This window comes from Antechinus flavipes, chromosome 1 (genome assembly GCF_016432865.1).
Source record: "Antechinus flavipes isolate AdamAnt ecotype Samford, QLD, Australia chromosome 1, AdamAnt_v2, whole genome shotgun sequence".
Taxonomy (NCBI): Eukaryota; Metazoa; Chordata; class Mammalia; order Dasyuromorphia; family Dasyuridae; genus Antechinus; species Antechinus flavipes.
The window spans coordinates 222,580,575-222,597,603 of record NC_067398.1 but is presented as its reverse complement, the minus strand read 5'-3'; the positions used below and the strand labels follow the sequence as shown (position 1 = coordinate 222,597,603).

Sequence of the window (17,029 nt, the reverse complement as noted above, 5' to 3'; positions counted from 1 at the left end):
ATGAGAAATCCACAGAACCTCAGGCTTCATGTCCCCAGACTGTTGGCTTTATCATTTCCTCTGTGATAACACTCTCCTATTAAAGTCTTGTGTCTCATGCTGAGTTGAGTCATAGAGGGAGGATATTTTTTTCATGCACATGTCCCTTCTCTAAGACCACAGATCATGTTATCAGCTTACAAATATAGCCTATTAGCGAAGCCGTAGGGCAAGTCATGCTGCAAAGTTCAAGACACTGGAGTTCACAAGGAGCCAGGACTTGCTCTTGCAATTGTAAACAACCTCAGTGGCTCTAATTAAGCTGCTGGCTGTGTACAACCTGGAGTGCTGGACAGAGGTATTCTTTAGTTACTGGTAAGTGGCAGTTTTTGATATCTTGTTGAGATTTCAAGGGACCATTACAGGGAGAAATGAGAAGCAGACAATTCAGAGTTGTTGTTACTAAAATGTAAGGGAATAAAAGGCATGCATAGTAGTGTCCTGACAGTATCTCATGAACTGGGGTGGTGACTGCTTATATACTTGAAAACTATTGTATTTATCTCTGAAGGGAGCCTCCTCTCACCTGAGTTATTTGTACTTTCCTAGGTTCTTTTTTAGTAACCCTAGAACCAAGTCTTATTTTGTATCTTCTAAATACAAAAGAAAAATAGAAGATGAAGTCCACAGTTACTTTTATATTGGTCTTGAACTTATAATTGAGTTGGAAAGAATGATATAATAAATATAGGATTCTGGAGATTTCATCAGAGCTGTTGATGCATCTTGTAAGAAATTTAGTGAATCTTTCTGCCTAATTGAATAGATAATATAGAAACTTTATGCTTTAGGAAGCAAGGGTGATTAAAAAATTCTGAATGTAAAGCTTTGCCCATTTGGAGATAAATCAACTCAGTTTGTGTCCCACTTGATGCCCTGAAAATGACCGATGATTGTCAGTTGAGTTCTTTCATCCCAGAGAATACTTTACATCCACTAGCTTGGGTTAAAATTTTATCCCCTAACATAAATTGGCAGTCCTACATAAAATATAGCACTATGAATTAATAATACTGCTGTGTAATATCCTCTTATGTTCAACAAAAGACACATTGTAGCTTAACATCTAAATGCATTCACTTGATCCTTCTCATACTGGTCTTTGGAATTGCTTCATCTGTTGTGTGGTGGGAGAAAAATCTCAAATTGATTTTCTCCAAGTTTCTCTTTAGTTTAAATACAAATTGCTGGCTTTAGATCTGACTTTTCATTTTTTTTTTAATAATAGTTATTCGTGAAAATGACTTAGATTCCTAGGACAAATTTCTGGTAACATGGCAAGATCAAATTGCATCATTTTCTCCTCATGGAGGTGATGGTTGTTGTCCCTTGTACTTGAAGAGGACCAAAATGTTGGAGGTCAAGGTACAGTGAGTTCCACTGTAGCTCATCAGAACAATATGAGCTTGGAAGGCTCTACCACAGGCTCTACCACACACATAATTCATATAAATATTTGGAGTGGAGATGTCTCTAAATTTGCATATCTCACTTTGTTTTTTTTTTACCTATATAAATCTTGTTAAATATAATTATAGAAGGGACAGAGGAAGAAATCAATATTAATTTCAAATAAAGGAGTATCATGTGGTGCTAGACTTGGCACTAGGAAGAACTGGATTCAAGTGCATCTTCTGACACTTGGTAGCTGTGAGAACACTGACAAATGATCTAATTTCTCTAGATCTTTTGGTCCTTACCTTAAAATTGTGGATAAAACATCTATAGTACTTAATGTCACTGAACCCAGTGATATCTTGAGGCTAAAATAAGATATTCTGTATAAAGGACTCTTCATATTTTAAAAGGCTTTGTAAATGCTGGCCATTATCATTATTGTCTAATGTGTCCATTGGAAACAAGTAATTACTTCACTGTGAGTAGGAAGCAGTCTTCAACTTTTGAAAAGGCCTTTTTATTAAAAAATTATCACAAATTATTATTCAGAACTGACTTCTTTTGTCTCTTCTTTTCCTTTCCTCTTACCCTTTCTTCCTTCTCCTCTCCTCCTGTCTCCTCCAGTCTCCTTTTTTCCTTCTTCTCTGCTTCCTCCTACTCATTATCCTGATCCTTTAACTCCCCTTCTTTTCCCTCCTCTCTCTCCTTTCTACTTCACTCTCTTTCTCCTCCCTTCCCTTCTTTCCACTCCTTTCCTCTCTACATTCCTTTCCCTTCCCTGTATTCGTCTCCCTTCCATTGCCCTCAGCCATTCAATAACACTTATTAAGCACTTACTATATGATAGCCATTGTGCTAAATTCTGACTATACAAGGAAAGGCCAAAGGATATAAAATTTTCACACTGCTTTTACCAGTGTCAATAAGAGTATGATTAAAAATCTTTCCACTCCCTGAATCCATGCAATTCACTTATTTTTAATGACTTTCTTTGTCTTCTACCACTTATCTAAAGAAATTAAAATCACTATCCCTCTGTTGCATTTTCTTCCTTTAGTTTCCTTTTGACTATTCCCTCTCTATGGGAATGCTATCTCAGATTTAACAATTACTTACTTATTTCTATATGGACTTGCTTATCTGATTAGTTCCTTGTTTTTTGGATATTTTACATGTTAACTACTTTGTCTAGGTTTTAAAAAAAAATTATTTTTCAGGAGAAATTAAAATCTTTGATTCTGTTGAAGATCTAGCTTTCCTTTAGGAAGCAGTATAATATGCTTTGCAGGATATGCTATTTTGGTAGGCATGATGATTTCCTTTTCTTTTCAATATATTATGTCCCAGCATTTTCTTTCATTTCTTCGTCAAAAATAATATTGTATGATTTGAATTAGTGTCTTTTGATATGCAAATTTATTTCTGTTCTTGCTTATTACTTCAGTAATGAAGTTCTGGGCCATGAGGATTAAATTTCTGTATGAGTTTAACTTGCTGTTCCTCTCTGATAGTGTCATATGGATTCAATCAATTTGTATTCATCTTCCCTACTTTCTAATACTTGTGGAATTTTATTTATTTATTTGTTGAAATTAGCATTCAGATTTTCTTCATTATGTTTTTCTGACATGCCAATAATTCTTTTTGTTTGTTTTTAACCAGGTATAATTTTTCTGCCAATTTTTTTTTTTATTTTGAAATATGTCATAATTCATTCTTTATGCTTAGCATTTTTGTTGCCTTTCTGCTCTTCCCTTTCTCAGAGCCTGCTGATTTAAGATTTTTTCCATTAGCTATTCTAAGCTATCAGCTTAATAATTGTTTTATGCAATCTTGTTTGAGAAATTTCATTTCTATCCTTATTTGTATGAGATCTTCCTTGAATTCTTTTATTAAGCTTCTAAGCTACTCTGAAAGTTTTTGTAGTTGTCCTATTCTCTCTATTAGGGATATGATTTAATACTAAAAGTATTATTTCCTTCTAGAAATTTATATTCTCTTTCTTTTATTTTATAATATGGCATTAAATAATGGAAAAAAAAGTGGAACAATGGATAGAGTATTGAATTTGGAATCATAAAGATCTGGATTCAGATCTTGTTGCAGGCATTCATTAGGTGTGTGAACTGAACAAGTCACTTAACCTCTCAGTTTCCTCATCTGCAAAATGGGGATAATAGTACCTATTTTGTAGGTCTGTCTTAAGGATAAAATTAGATAATATACATACAATGTTTTTCAAACCTTAAAGCTCTATATAAATGGTAACTATTACCTCTGTATTGTAAATGCCTTGAGATCTCTATTTCAATTGATTATTTTTTTTCTTTCTACAAAAATTTCCCTTTTGTTGTTATGGGCAACCATGAGAAATAGTGACTCATCTTCTTGAGTTCAAATCTAGCCTTAGACATCATTACTAGCTATGTAACCTTGGGCAAGTCACTTAACCCTGTTTACCCAAGTTTCCTCATCTGTAAATTGAGCTGGAGAATGAAAGGGCAAAACTCCAATATCTTTGTCAAGAACACATCAATGGGGTCACAAACATTTTAAAATGACTAAATAACAACTTGTTATTCTTTTGCCTTATGTAGTACATTTGTTATTGTTTTCAGATTATAAAGGAGGATTTGTCAGAAGTTTTCCTCATTTAATCACTATATAATATAGCTATGTGGTTCCTATTAAAACATATTCTAAGGAAGAATCTTTCTTTCAGTCAGATTTTCTTTCTACATTGCCCCAACATAGTTTTGGCTCTTTTCATTTGTTTAGATACATTATATGATTATATAAGAGTTGAACATATGAGGTAGTGTGGCTCTTTTCTATTAGAATACGTGTTTTGCTCTCCTTTCTAAACTCTTCCCCCAACTCTGCATATTTAAAAGGTTTTATGAAGTTTTTAACATCAAAACAGAATCAGGAGACTTTTGCAGCTTAGCTCTTTTTAAAGTGAAGATAATAATGTTGAGAATGTTTTACAAGTATTGCTAAATGAAGAAGTAAGGTAGAGAATGGGGCCCAGGGGAGTGCTAAATTGGTTGCAGTTAGTACTGAGAGAATATCATTAGATTTCTTATGTTAGGAAAGAGAAGATGACTTGACATTCTTATTATTGAATCACTGCAATCCCCTTGATAACCCAGCAGAAGCCATAGAGTAGTGGACGGGGTATTGACAGATTGCCTTTCTAAATTGAGCTCCATATTGGACAGATTATTGCTTGACAGGAATGTTGTGAAAATGAAATAATGTTGAAAAAGTGTTTTGGGTATTCACAGAAAAATTCTTTATAAATGCAGTTCATTATTTTTAACCATTTGCCAACACATACCTTCATTGATTTGTGTTGCTATATTTCTGATGCAATAATAGGCTTGCTGAGGAAGAAACCCTAGAAGCAAGGGACTCTTAGAAAAATGAAATATATCTGTTTCATTATATGCCAAATGCAATTAATAAAATAACCAAGTGTTTAATAGTCTAATAGTAAAACAGTTCACATATATGTTAGCTCCTTTGTTTTATTTACCTTTTAAGGTAGAGTTCTTATTTTTATTTATATTTTTTGGGAAGAAACTGGACTTACAGTTTCATTTAAATTATTTTTGCAAGCAGTTGTTTTCTCTTCCTCTTCCTCATTCCCTCATTAAACAGTAAAAAAAAAAAAAAAAGAGGAAAGGAAGGAAGGGATAGAGAAAAGGCAGAAAGAAAGAAAGAAAAGACAGTAAATAAGAAGGGAAAGAACAAAATAAAGAAAGAAGGAAAGAAGAAAGGGAAAAAAAGGAAGAAGACAGAAATGAATGACAGGAAGGACAGAAGAAATGAAATGAGGTAGCAATGAAGGAATGGAGAGAGAAAGGAAGAAAAGAAAGAAAGAAGGGAAGGAAAGGAAGAGAAGGGAAGGAAGAAAGAGAGGGGAAGAAAGGGATGGAGGAAAGAGGGTAGAGAGCAAAAGATAAGAAAGGAAATAGTAGGTAGGAATTAAGGGAAGTAGGGTGGGAGGAAAATAAAAAAGGAAGGTATGAACGAAAATAGGAAGAAAGGAAGGGAAGGAGGGAGGGAAAATGTAGAAGGAAGGAAGGACAAAAATCTTATAGCAACCATGCATAGTCCTGCAAAGCAAATCCCCCATTGGTCATGTCCAAAAACATATGTCTCACTTTGCATTTTAAGTCTGCCTTCTCACTGGCAGGAGGTTAAAAGTATGCTTCGTTTTTGTTGACCTATAATTTCAATGGCTTAGAGAAATAATAGTATAAACAATATTTTCTTAACTGAAACATAATTGAAAGTATTGGTACTATCCAAAGTTTTTCTTATGATTTTTTGGAACATAGGAACAGCAATAGTAAAAAGAGAATTATTTCCTAAAAGAGTATAATCATCCTATCTTTGACTTAGACACTTTATTTAAGCTGTGCTTAAAGTGGATGGATTTAAGAGTGGTAAAATGCAAAACAATAAAAGCTAGAAGTCAGTGGAATTGGAGGAGTAAATTGGGGTGAGTATTTTAAGCTCTCCACATTAAAGTGATGGGCATAAAATATTTAGCAGCACAAACACCAGCAAATTTACCTATCCATATTGGCAAGCCATTTATGGTCAGCATATACAGAAGGAAGAAAATTAAGTATTTGATTTTCATATCCCTACTATTTTTTTAGGTGTCAATTTAGTTTTTTGAAATGGGGAGGAAAAAACACACAATACTTATTGATTAATTGCTCTTTCTACTTAAATGGTAAAATTAAAAAAAAATTAATCTTGGCCAGACTTCCATAAAAAGTCTGGAAATTGGTAAAAAAATTTATGTAGCCATGATATTCTGGTAATATGTTTAGAAATAATTGAAATATTTTTATAATAATACATGGCATTTATATAGTACATTAAAGTTTATAAAATATGTCACAAATACTATATCATTTTATCACAAAAAACCTAGTAGAAAGATGCTATGTTATTATCTTCATTTTATAGATAAGGAAACTGAGTCAGGCAAAAGTAACTTGCATGAGGTCATATAGCTACTATATGTTTGAGGTCACATTTGCACTCAGGTTTTCTTGACTCCAGGTTTACAGTTCTATCCATTTCATCACCTGGCTTATCTCCTTCATTACCTTTTAAAAACATGTTATAGAATAGACTCACAAAAATGTTGTTAATCCCAGTTATTTATGATGGGTTTATATATGTATATGGCTTTATTATAGCATATTGAGGATATATTCTTTATGACCTAGTTTCTTATAGTTCATGACCTCATATAGGATCTCATAACTGAGTGTAGGGGTTGTTTAATTTTGATTTATTATCAATAACTATTTAATTTATACACATATCTTATATAGCTATATAACCAGGATCATGCGAAAGTTTCTCTGATGAAAAGGGGTCATGAGTAGGAAAAGTTTAAGAATTTCTGCTCTGGAGAACAGGTGATGCATTTTTTATTGTTGTTACAAAACTAATTTCAAGTAAAAGAATGTCAGAACTGATGACCATAGAGGCAACCAATTGAAAAATTTGTGGGAGATCCACACATTTTTTTTTTTAATCTAAGTTATAAAAAGAGAGTATAAAATCATAGATTTATAACTGGAGATCTTAGAGATTCCTTTTTAAACTTCTAATTGCACAGAAAAGGAAACAGGCCCAGAATAGTGAAATATCTTTTCCAAGGCTATACAGGTACAAATGATATAATCAATTCCAAAGCCAATATTATTTTCACAATATCGTACTACTCTTTGTGGGACTGATTGTGGATTGTATTCCTATTGTTTAAAGTTAAAGCTAACTAAATTTACAGCTGGCCACTAGGTGATGAATTTTTTGGCCATATCAAATCACAGATATAATATGAACACCACTTGACTCTGGAACTCTTTGCTACCCCAGGTTTCAGTGTAGGGATATTTTGGGTAATGATAATTATGCAAATGTGGATTTATCTCCAATTGAGTTTTTTTTTCTTTTTACCAAACAAAAAGGCAAGAACAATAAATCAAACAAGAAGATATTTAGTTAGAATAGTAAAATACATAATAAAGAAAAATAAAGTAGTAGATTGATTTTCAACTCCCCTTTCACAAAAGGGTACAAACTCTCACAAACTGACTAGTTCCTGAAAAAATCATGTTTGTTGGGATGGAAGAAGGGACATACAACTGGAATACCCTTCACTTCTCTGCCTTCCCACAACCATCTAAGTCACACTGTTTCTCAGTTATTCTTCTCACAACTATTTTGACATGAACTGAGACTTTTCCATATCCTTGACATCCTATCACCCCCAGTGTCTCTTCCCCTGGGATTATAAGATGGATTCGCTGTCCAAAGTCCACAGTTCTGTTGGATGTCTGCTGCCATCTACTGGAGTTTTCTGCTTAGATTGTGGCTTCTTGGTGGTGATGAAAGAAGTGGTAAAATTACTAGAACTCTTTCACAAGACTGCCTGGGACAATACACTTTAGAAACTTATCAAAACACTTTTTGGCTCCTTTATGAGTCAGATCCATTGCCATATCTAGATGACCTCCTTCAAAAATGCCTATTGTAGAGTTGTTTAAGTTGTCTGTTAAAATGTTTTCTGCTTAATTCCACAGGCTCCCCTCTATTCCCAGTTGACAGTTCTTTTGTTCCCATTCTTAGCAAAGTTAGGGTGGGTAAATTCCTTTTAACTTCTGCCATCAACCTAAATATTTTCGGAGCTTCTAGCCAACACACTCAGTCATGTCTGTATATGGTAAAAATGAGATGTTACTGTTTCCTGCCCTTAATAAGTCTATCTCTGTAGGTAGCTTGCCTTCCCTTGGGGCATCCATAGATGAAGTATTGAAAAAGGTTGTGATTTAAGTTGGTGGTGGTGTTATCCATACTGATGAATCCTTGAGGCATGAAAATAAATTATATTTTAGAAAGTGAGAGCTCATGGTACAGTAAATCTCAATGATCTAAAATCCAACTTCCTAGAATCTTCAACCAAGCAGAATTTTAGAGTTGCAGCTTGACTTTTAGAAGAAGGAACAAATAATGGGGGGATAACTTATCAAATATTTATTTTAATAAATAACAAAACTCTCATGAAATAACAAAAATCCTATGTAAAATATATAGTGTGCTAGTGTAGATTGATCCTTATTTCATAGAGCTAAATCTATACCTCTTCAACATCTATCATCATTACTGTGGTATGATAATTGATGCTGAGAAAAAGATACTATGTGAATGAATCACAGCATGATCCCAAATCAGCCTTTCAATCACCACTCTTGGACTTTCAAGTGTGCACTCAAGATGATGGTGTGTAGATTCAGAACATGTAAAATATCAGAAACATTCAGAGATGTTTCTGGAAGGCTGAACCATTAAAGATCAAACATTGTCATAAAACTTACTCTGTCTTTCAAAAGTGGCATCAGGAAATTCTGACAGGCATCAGACATTCAGGAAATAATAATTGACATTTATATGCAACATTCCCTCCAGGGTACTGAGATTTAAATTTGCAATTGTGGGCTGGATGCCTAGAGGGTGACTACACTTAGATTCTAGGGGTAACTTTTTGGTGGGTTACAGCTACTATCATAGTTTATGACTATAATTGGGCTTCCCACTAACATTTAGTCAGTAGACATAATTAGCAATGTGTTTTTGTTGTTATTGCTCAGTCGTGTCTACCTCTTTGTGATCCCATGTTCCATAGCACACTAAAGCTGTCCATAGAGTTTTCTTGACAATGACATTATAGTGGTTTGCTATTTTTTTCTCTAGGGGATTAAGGAAAACACATGTAAAATGACTTGTATGCTGCAGTAAGTGTTTGAGGATGAATTTGAACCCAGATCTTTCTGACTTTAAATCAAGTGCTGTATCCTTTGGTATCATCTAGTTCCCTTTAATTAGCTCTTAGCCAAGGACAACATAGTAAGAAGAGTTTATATAAAACTTTCCCTGGCCTTATAAACATAGGGGATATATTCCTACAAATATATACTGAATCCATGGGTACATATGGGTTCAAACTTAGAGTATATTGGTAAGTGAATATAGGATATATATATATATATTTCAGAAAGACAACTCATAGCTCCTGATAAGACAGAGCCTAGAAGTTCCTTCTGTCTCTGTAGAATCCCCTCGAAATAATTCTTGAGTACTGGGCTCCCAGGGACTACTTCTCTCTCACAGAATCCATGTTTATACGTGCTGCCCCTTGATTGTCTGCCTTTGACTTCAAGGAGTCATACTTCTTGAAATTGCTGTCTCTCTGCACCTGTGCTTGTCTCCAGTGTGTGTCTCTACTCTCTTAATTATATTCTTTTAAGCTAATGAACTCTAGAAAAACTCATTATATTGTTTCCTTCTGGGCATATTGATGCTAGACCCTACTGTCAATGAAACTCAAATAAGGGGAAAGAATTCCCCTCTCCCCACCATATTTGAAGATTTGAATCGAAATGATGGGTTGAGTTGAATGAATTTTTTAACTGATGAACCTGTTTAAAAAGAAATGGTGTTTGGAAGATGGTGGCAATGCTCCTTAAGAGTGAAGATTGCTATAGAGAATCTGGATTTCAGATTTCCAATTCTTCTAGAATAGTTATGGAGGATTATAAGTCTGAGCAATTAAAAACAAAAAAATCCCAATAAAACAAAAAGCACCCTCCCTCCCCCCAAAATTTCAAAAGCCAAAGCAAAAAGTGAAACAAATACACTAGGAAACAATTCTTACTTTTTCCAAACTAATAGATAATGAGTCTCTATTATTTTCTTTAAGACAAATAACTCCAATATCATTAGACTATCTCTTTGACATTCTCTGATTTGTGCTTGCCATTCAGTATAGCTTTTAAAAAGCTCATTTTTAACCTTTATTTCATTTTTAGTGCACCACTACAATTGTTCCAAGGTGAGATTCTTGGTTTTAGCTATTTAATGACCACAAAGCCATGGCCAGTTTATTTTCTCAGTTGTGCTTTTTTTTTTTTTTTTTTTTTTTGACTCAGAGAGGAGTTGGCAACTCATAAAGGCAAGTGGCATCTTTATATCTCATTTTAACACATCATTATTACTTTGTGATTATATTATCTGCCTTCAATGACTATTTCAAGTAAATTGGTTATCAGGAATTACATCTTCCCCCCCTTAGTGTATGTATATATATGCATATGCTTTAAAATGTATAGAACCTGGATAGAACACCAGCCCTGACATCAGGAGGACCTGGGTTAAAATCTGATCTCAGATACTTCCTAGCTGCATGACTCTGGGCAAGTCACTTAACCCCAATTGCCTCAGCCAAGTATATATATATATATATATATATATATATATATATATATATATATATATATATTTGTATGTATGTATGTATATATATATATGTATGTATGTATATATATATATGTATGTATGTATATATATATATATATACATACATATTTATATCCTTTTAAAATATAGAATCCTTAGACTAATCTTTACAGTAGATTATACTTATACAGTATTATATATATATATATATATATATATAACCTTTTAAAAATATAGAACCTTTAGAGTAATCTTATACAATAGATAATACAGATTTTTTTTCCTATTTTATAAATGGAAAGTTTGAAACTCAAAGAAGTTTGTCACATAGCTGGTAAGTGTTTAGAGGTGAAATTTGAATCTAAGTTTTTTTTTGACTCTAGGTCTAGTAATCTATCTACCCAGTTACTCTACTGTATCTTGCAATTGAAGGACTTGGGAGAAGAGACTCAGTTAGAGTTATTTTGGTGGGAACCTCAGACTACAGAAACATTACTACTAAATTTCAAAAATTCACTTGAATCTCATCTAAATCATCTAAGTTTACAACCTTGGTGATGTCCTTGATATTTCTCATTTATTCCACATATTCAGTCATTTGCCAAAAGTTGTCTTTCTATATCCATCACATCTCTCATTTCATTTTCCTTTTCTTTATACATAAAGTCACCTCCAAATATACAGACCCTCACCTGAATTATTATAATAAGTTCTTAGTTTATCTCCCAACTCATCTCCTCCATTCTAATCCATTCTATACTGTTATCAAAGGGATTTCCCTAAAGTCCAGAGCTGACCACATAATTCCTGCTATTTCAAGAATACAAACTCCTTTGTTGGGCATTTATAGCCTTTTCCAATTTGCTTGCTATCTTTCTAGTCTTACCTCATACTATTTTCCATACATGTGATGGTCCAGCCCTACTGGCTGAACTGATGTTTCTTTCAGGTAAAGCTCTATTTCCTATTTTCATACCACCACACAAGATGTCCTTTGATTTGTAAAATGCTACTCCCCCACCTTATCTCTTAGGACCTCTAGTTACCTTCAAGGCTCAGTTTAAGAATTATTTTCTGCATGAAGCCATTCCTCATCCTCTCAACTGCTAGGGTCCCCCAGATAACATAACCTATGCTCTGTATAAGTATGTAAAGATCCAGTGTCCTAGGGGTGTAAAAATACCCTCTCTTACTAAATAACCCACTCCCAAGGTAGCCTATTCCCAAAAGGGGGAGATCATACTAATTTCACACAATTTAGATCTCCAGGCAATGTCTCTCAAAGTTTAATAAGTCTCATTTGTGGAATAAACTCAAAAGTGATTAAGAGGGTCATTCTAGAATGACATTCTGTGCCAAAAGTAGATCAATCATTATCTCCAGTAAAGATATAATTAAATACAAAGAACTCAGAAATACACAATGATGATGATTTAAAGCATGATACATCAATGTATAACTCCTATTATTCTTTCCCAATATTCTTTGAAAATAAAACATTCTTTGGGAATGTTGAACAGACATTTCACTTAACCTTGGTTCTGTATCAATTGAACAACTGTGCTGTTCTGGAGATGATTGTCTTCTCTGAGAACTTGCTTCAGGGCTCACCTTTTGTTAGGTCGCAATTACTCAGATCCAGGAGTTCTCAAGCTTTCATGAGATTATTCCCACACCCAGATCATCCATTTTATGATTGCTGTTTCATTACCTGTACTCAGAAACAGAAAGTCCAGAGAATTGAAATATAGTCTCAGGCTTACCTAGACAAGCTCATATACTTAAAACTGCCATAGCTTCCAAGAGTAAAGGAAAGAAGACATATTCTCTTGTCACTTATAGTAAATTTAGGAGAGCACTATCATAGTCACAAGTCACATGTTCAGAAGACAGGAATAAAAATGAGAGCAGAAGTTGTTTTCTCCTTTATATTTACTAAGTGGATAATTCTTTTAATTCTTATATTTTTATAATTCTTAATGGCACATATTCTTTAGGAAGGAGCCTCCTTCATTGGAATATGCTTTCTTCTACCTGTGATTTGCCCAGTGTATCCTAGTCCTAAACTTCTGCCACATATATATATATATATAGTTATATTTCAGCTCCCCAGATAAATTTCAAGATTTTTTATAGGTCACAAATTATTTAATTTTTGTCTTTGTATCCTGAGTGCCTAATAAAGTATCTAAAACACCTACCTAGTTGATGGTAAGTGGCAAAAATAGATAAAATAGTGGGTTTAGAGGTAGGGATACTTGAGTTCTACTTGGGTCTCAGATATTTACTACCTATATGATCCCAAATGAGTCTCAGGGGTCCTCAAACTAGCCGGGCCAGATGCAGCAGCTGAGGACGTTTATCCCCCTCACCCAGGGCTATGAAGTTTCTTTATTTAAAGACCCACAAAACGAAGTTTTTGTTTTTACTATAGTCGAGCTCTCCAACAGTGAACTGGCCCCCTATTTAAAAAGTTTGAGGAGCCCTGATTCTAACCTCTCTCTGCCTTAGTGTTCTTAAGTATAAAATTGTGATCATAATAGGACCAATCAAGGTTGTGAAGATCAAATGAGATAATATCTGTAAAGTCTTTAACGTAATGCCTACCATACAGTAGGTACTTAATAAATGGTATACTTGTCCTCCTCTCTTCCTGTTTTTCATTTCCCTGGCCAGAACAGAGATACTGGTTGATTTATTGAGTGTCAAATAATACAAATAGAATACAGGCACAAAGTCAGACCATCTCATTAAATCTACCATCTCTTGAATAAAATATGGTATATTAATGTAATGGAATATTAGAATTCCATAAAAATGATAAATATGTACTATACATGGAAATATATAACTATGTGAGGTGATGCAGAATGAAATCAGAAGAATACATACTGTGCACATTTACAGCAACTATATAAAAAAGAAAAAAGAAAGAAATATTGCTTAAAATGGTAGAATTTGAAAGTAGCCCTGGAAAGGGACATTGATCAAAGAAATTTTCTTAATTTATTGATTGATTCTTAGTTCATTTAGTTCTTTCTTATTAAAGGTAAGATTTTGCTCCTTCTTCTATATAAATTTAAATTTTAAATCATTTTTTGTGGCTGTCTATTAAGAGAATACATTTAAATAAATGACAAGTTTTATTTTTCTTTTCCATGTCTGCATGTCCCTTCCCCAAGGATGTAAGGTTTATGCTAGTGCTTGAAACCTTTGAGAATGTCACAGGATCAGTTATTTGATAAAGACTGAAAAAAACATTTCAATAACAGATCTTCAGTAACTTCATTTCTGATGCACTGTATATTCCTCATCTACCTAACATGCATTTGAGAGCCCAGATATAATATGATAAACAAGGACACTTTCTGTCTACAAGTACTGTAGATGATATGATGATTAAAAAAAGTCAGTTCTCAAGAAAGTTACTATTACATGAGATAAGAAGTTTTTGATACTTTGATAAACATGGGTGCTCATTCTTTCATTCAAATTTCAAGTCATTCATGTGTTCTCATTTTTAATGATTTTTCCCACATCATTCTATAAATCTGTCTATAGAGAACTGACTCAATGCACTAATGAGATTTTTTAAAAATATACTTTTAATATTTCATAGATAACAGTCAAGAACTTGAGAGGTCCATCTGTTTTCCCTACAGACCATAACTATTCAGATCAATTATTCTTTGCTCTCATTCCACAGCTGGCCAGCCTCATTTTCTGGTCATGCAAGTACTTGATCTTATCTTCTATAGTATTTGTCATTCTCAATAGACTTGGCAATAGACTTCTGTGTACTTGTTTCTATCAAATGTTTTTACTTTGCCTTTGGATCATTTGCCATCTTTATTCTTTGAGATCATGGTACTGTATGGAACCAAATAATATAAATTGGAGGATAATGTTGAAGGGATTTCTTTTTTGGACTTTTTCTGTTAGATTGAAATTGTTTGGAAGCACGATGATTAGAGTACCGAACTCAATATGGAAATATGAGTTGGAATCATGTCTCAGATACTTACCAGCTTTGTGATCTGTGAGCAAGTCACTTAACTTAGCCTCAGTTTCCCCATATGTAAATATGGATAATAATATCACATGTACCATAAGATTGTTATAAGGATAAGATGAGATAGCATGTACACAGCTCTGCTGATCTTAAAATATTATATTGTTATTGTGATTAGACTGGTAGGAAATCTTTCTTTTAAGTGGAAATGGATTTTGTAAGGAATCCTTATAATGTTCTAGGGCTTTATAGAAATGGTAAAATATCTGCCAGAAATGGAAACATGTAGAAATTTTCATCATTAATAAAGAGTATTCATTGCATTTGGAATTTGTGCAGGACATCTTCCACAACAGTGGTAAACACTATTGAGTCTCTTTGTTTTATGTCTTGATCAATGTTAAGCCTCAAGGGATCCTTTATAGTTGAATAGTTTCTTTGTCTCTTTATGAATCCTCTGTTTATCTGCTTGTAAACCATATTTTTCCTTGGACTTTGACCATTTAATCTTTAAGCATTTCCTATATTCTTAGTCAATTAACTCCATTTTCCTTACTTACATAGGGTTTCTCATCCTTCCTACTGCTGCATAGATTTTTAAGATATGATATTATACCTAGAGAACACTATGGGGAGAGAATTGCACCCACTAGGTTATCAGTTCCTTTTTCCTTTTGTCAGAAGCTCCTTTCCTTTTGGTTTCCAGTTCTTTGCTTCATTTGCTGCTTTCTCATCTCCTTCAATTGTTCTCCTTTTTCTTTTTGTGTCTGGGTATAATTAGTGCCTGGGCTACCTACTAGAGGTAGGGAGTGGTGTGGTGAGAGAATTTCAGGCTGAGTCATTGAAATGTTGGTGGAATAAGGGACTCCCGTGGACGGATCCTGAAATACAAGCCTATAAGATTGATTATGCACTATTCCAGAGCAAAGTATGGTGGTGGAGCTCACCATACTTTCTGAGGATTCTCAGAGGAGCTCAAATTCTGAATTCTGAGGAGCTCAAAACATTAATGATGTTTTTGGTTTTATTTTTTATTTTGTGCAGTGTTTCTACCTATTTCATATTGTGGTTTCAACTTTACTTATTTTATTTCTCAAACTTTTTTTTTCAGTTTTAGGTTTAGGAAAATTTTTTACCAAATATATCAATTCATCTTGCCAATCTCATGATCCTGTATCTCTAGACCTTTCAGTCAATTTTGTGATTGCAATGATCTAGTCTGTTGTAGAACATTGTCTTGAAAAGCCTGACTTGTCTCTTCTCACACATAAAAATGATATATGAATTGATCAGTCTCATAAAGATTTTATAGAGATAAAAAATAAATAGATGTTAATGTCTTTTCAGTTACTTTTATAGATATGTAACCTTTCCCATTGTTTCATAATTTTCTCTTTTTTTGAGGTAGATAAATTGAAAATTGATCTCTGAATACCTTTAAAATTGTCATCATCAGCATGGAAATGCTGTTTGGATTTGGTTTCTTGATTTAGATTTCTTGAGAGTTAACAGGGCAGGACAGATCAAGGATAAAATGTGAATTCAAGTAAACCTGGGTTTAGATCTTTTCTCAGAAACTTACTAGCTATTCTAGCAGTTGTTTTTATTAACTGTAGGAAATAGGCAATATCTCAGGCTCATTTTCCTAATCTGAAAAATGGAGATAATAGTCCTTTTACTATCTACTTGAGGCAGTTATATGGGATGTACATTGCAAACTTATAATATTTTATAGATACAACTGTCAGAATTTTCTTCTTACTTGTCATTGCCTTTTCCTTACATAACAAATAAGTTACTAGAGTGGTGATTTTACTTTCATTGTTGAGACTGGGTCTCTACAGTAATGCTGGTAAATGTTCCATTTCATACCTATTTACTGTCCTTCATCCAATTTCATCCTAATGTTTCTCATGCCAAGTTTTCTGAAGAAATGTTATCACCTGCTACTTTTCGCTGTCTGGGGAAGTGCTCCTAGTCTGTCTCCCTTCTCAATAATGTTTTTCAAATAATCTTGTGTCCTGAACTCTTGTTGACCTGGACTGTCATTTCTCTCCATTTTTATTATGAGATCAGATGCTTCTTGTATAAAGTGATTCCTTTTTTATAGGCAATTTAAATAGTATAAATTCTCTGAAAAATAGTAATCAGAATCAATATCTTTATTTTTATTCATTAACCATTTTTTAGAGTTTGGTTTGGAATGATTATAATTTTATGTAGGGTTCTCTTTTCTTTAACCATTTTTAT

General features: G+C 33.5%; 1 protein-coding gene across 1 annotated transcript in view; it reads left to right on the top strand.

Annotated features, from left to right (window-relative positions):
• The first annotated feature begins 225 nt into the window (after positions 1-225).
• The window catches only part of LRRC2 (leucine rich repeat containing 2), a 193,424-nt gene continuing 176,620 nt past the window's right edge, over positions 226-17,029 (top strand). Inside the window, exon 1 of the mRNA XM_051996718.1 lies at positions 226-354. The gene's annotated coding sequence lies outside the window, so the exon portion shown is untranslated. The remainder of the gene's footprint in view (positions 355-17,029) is intronic.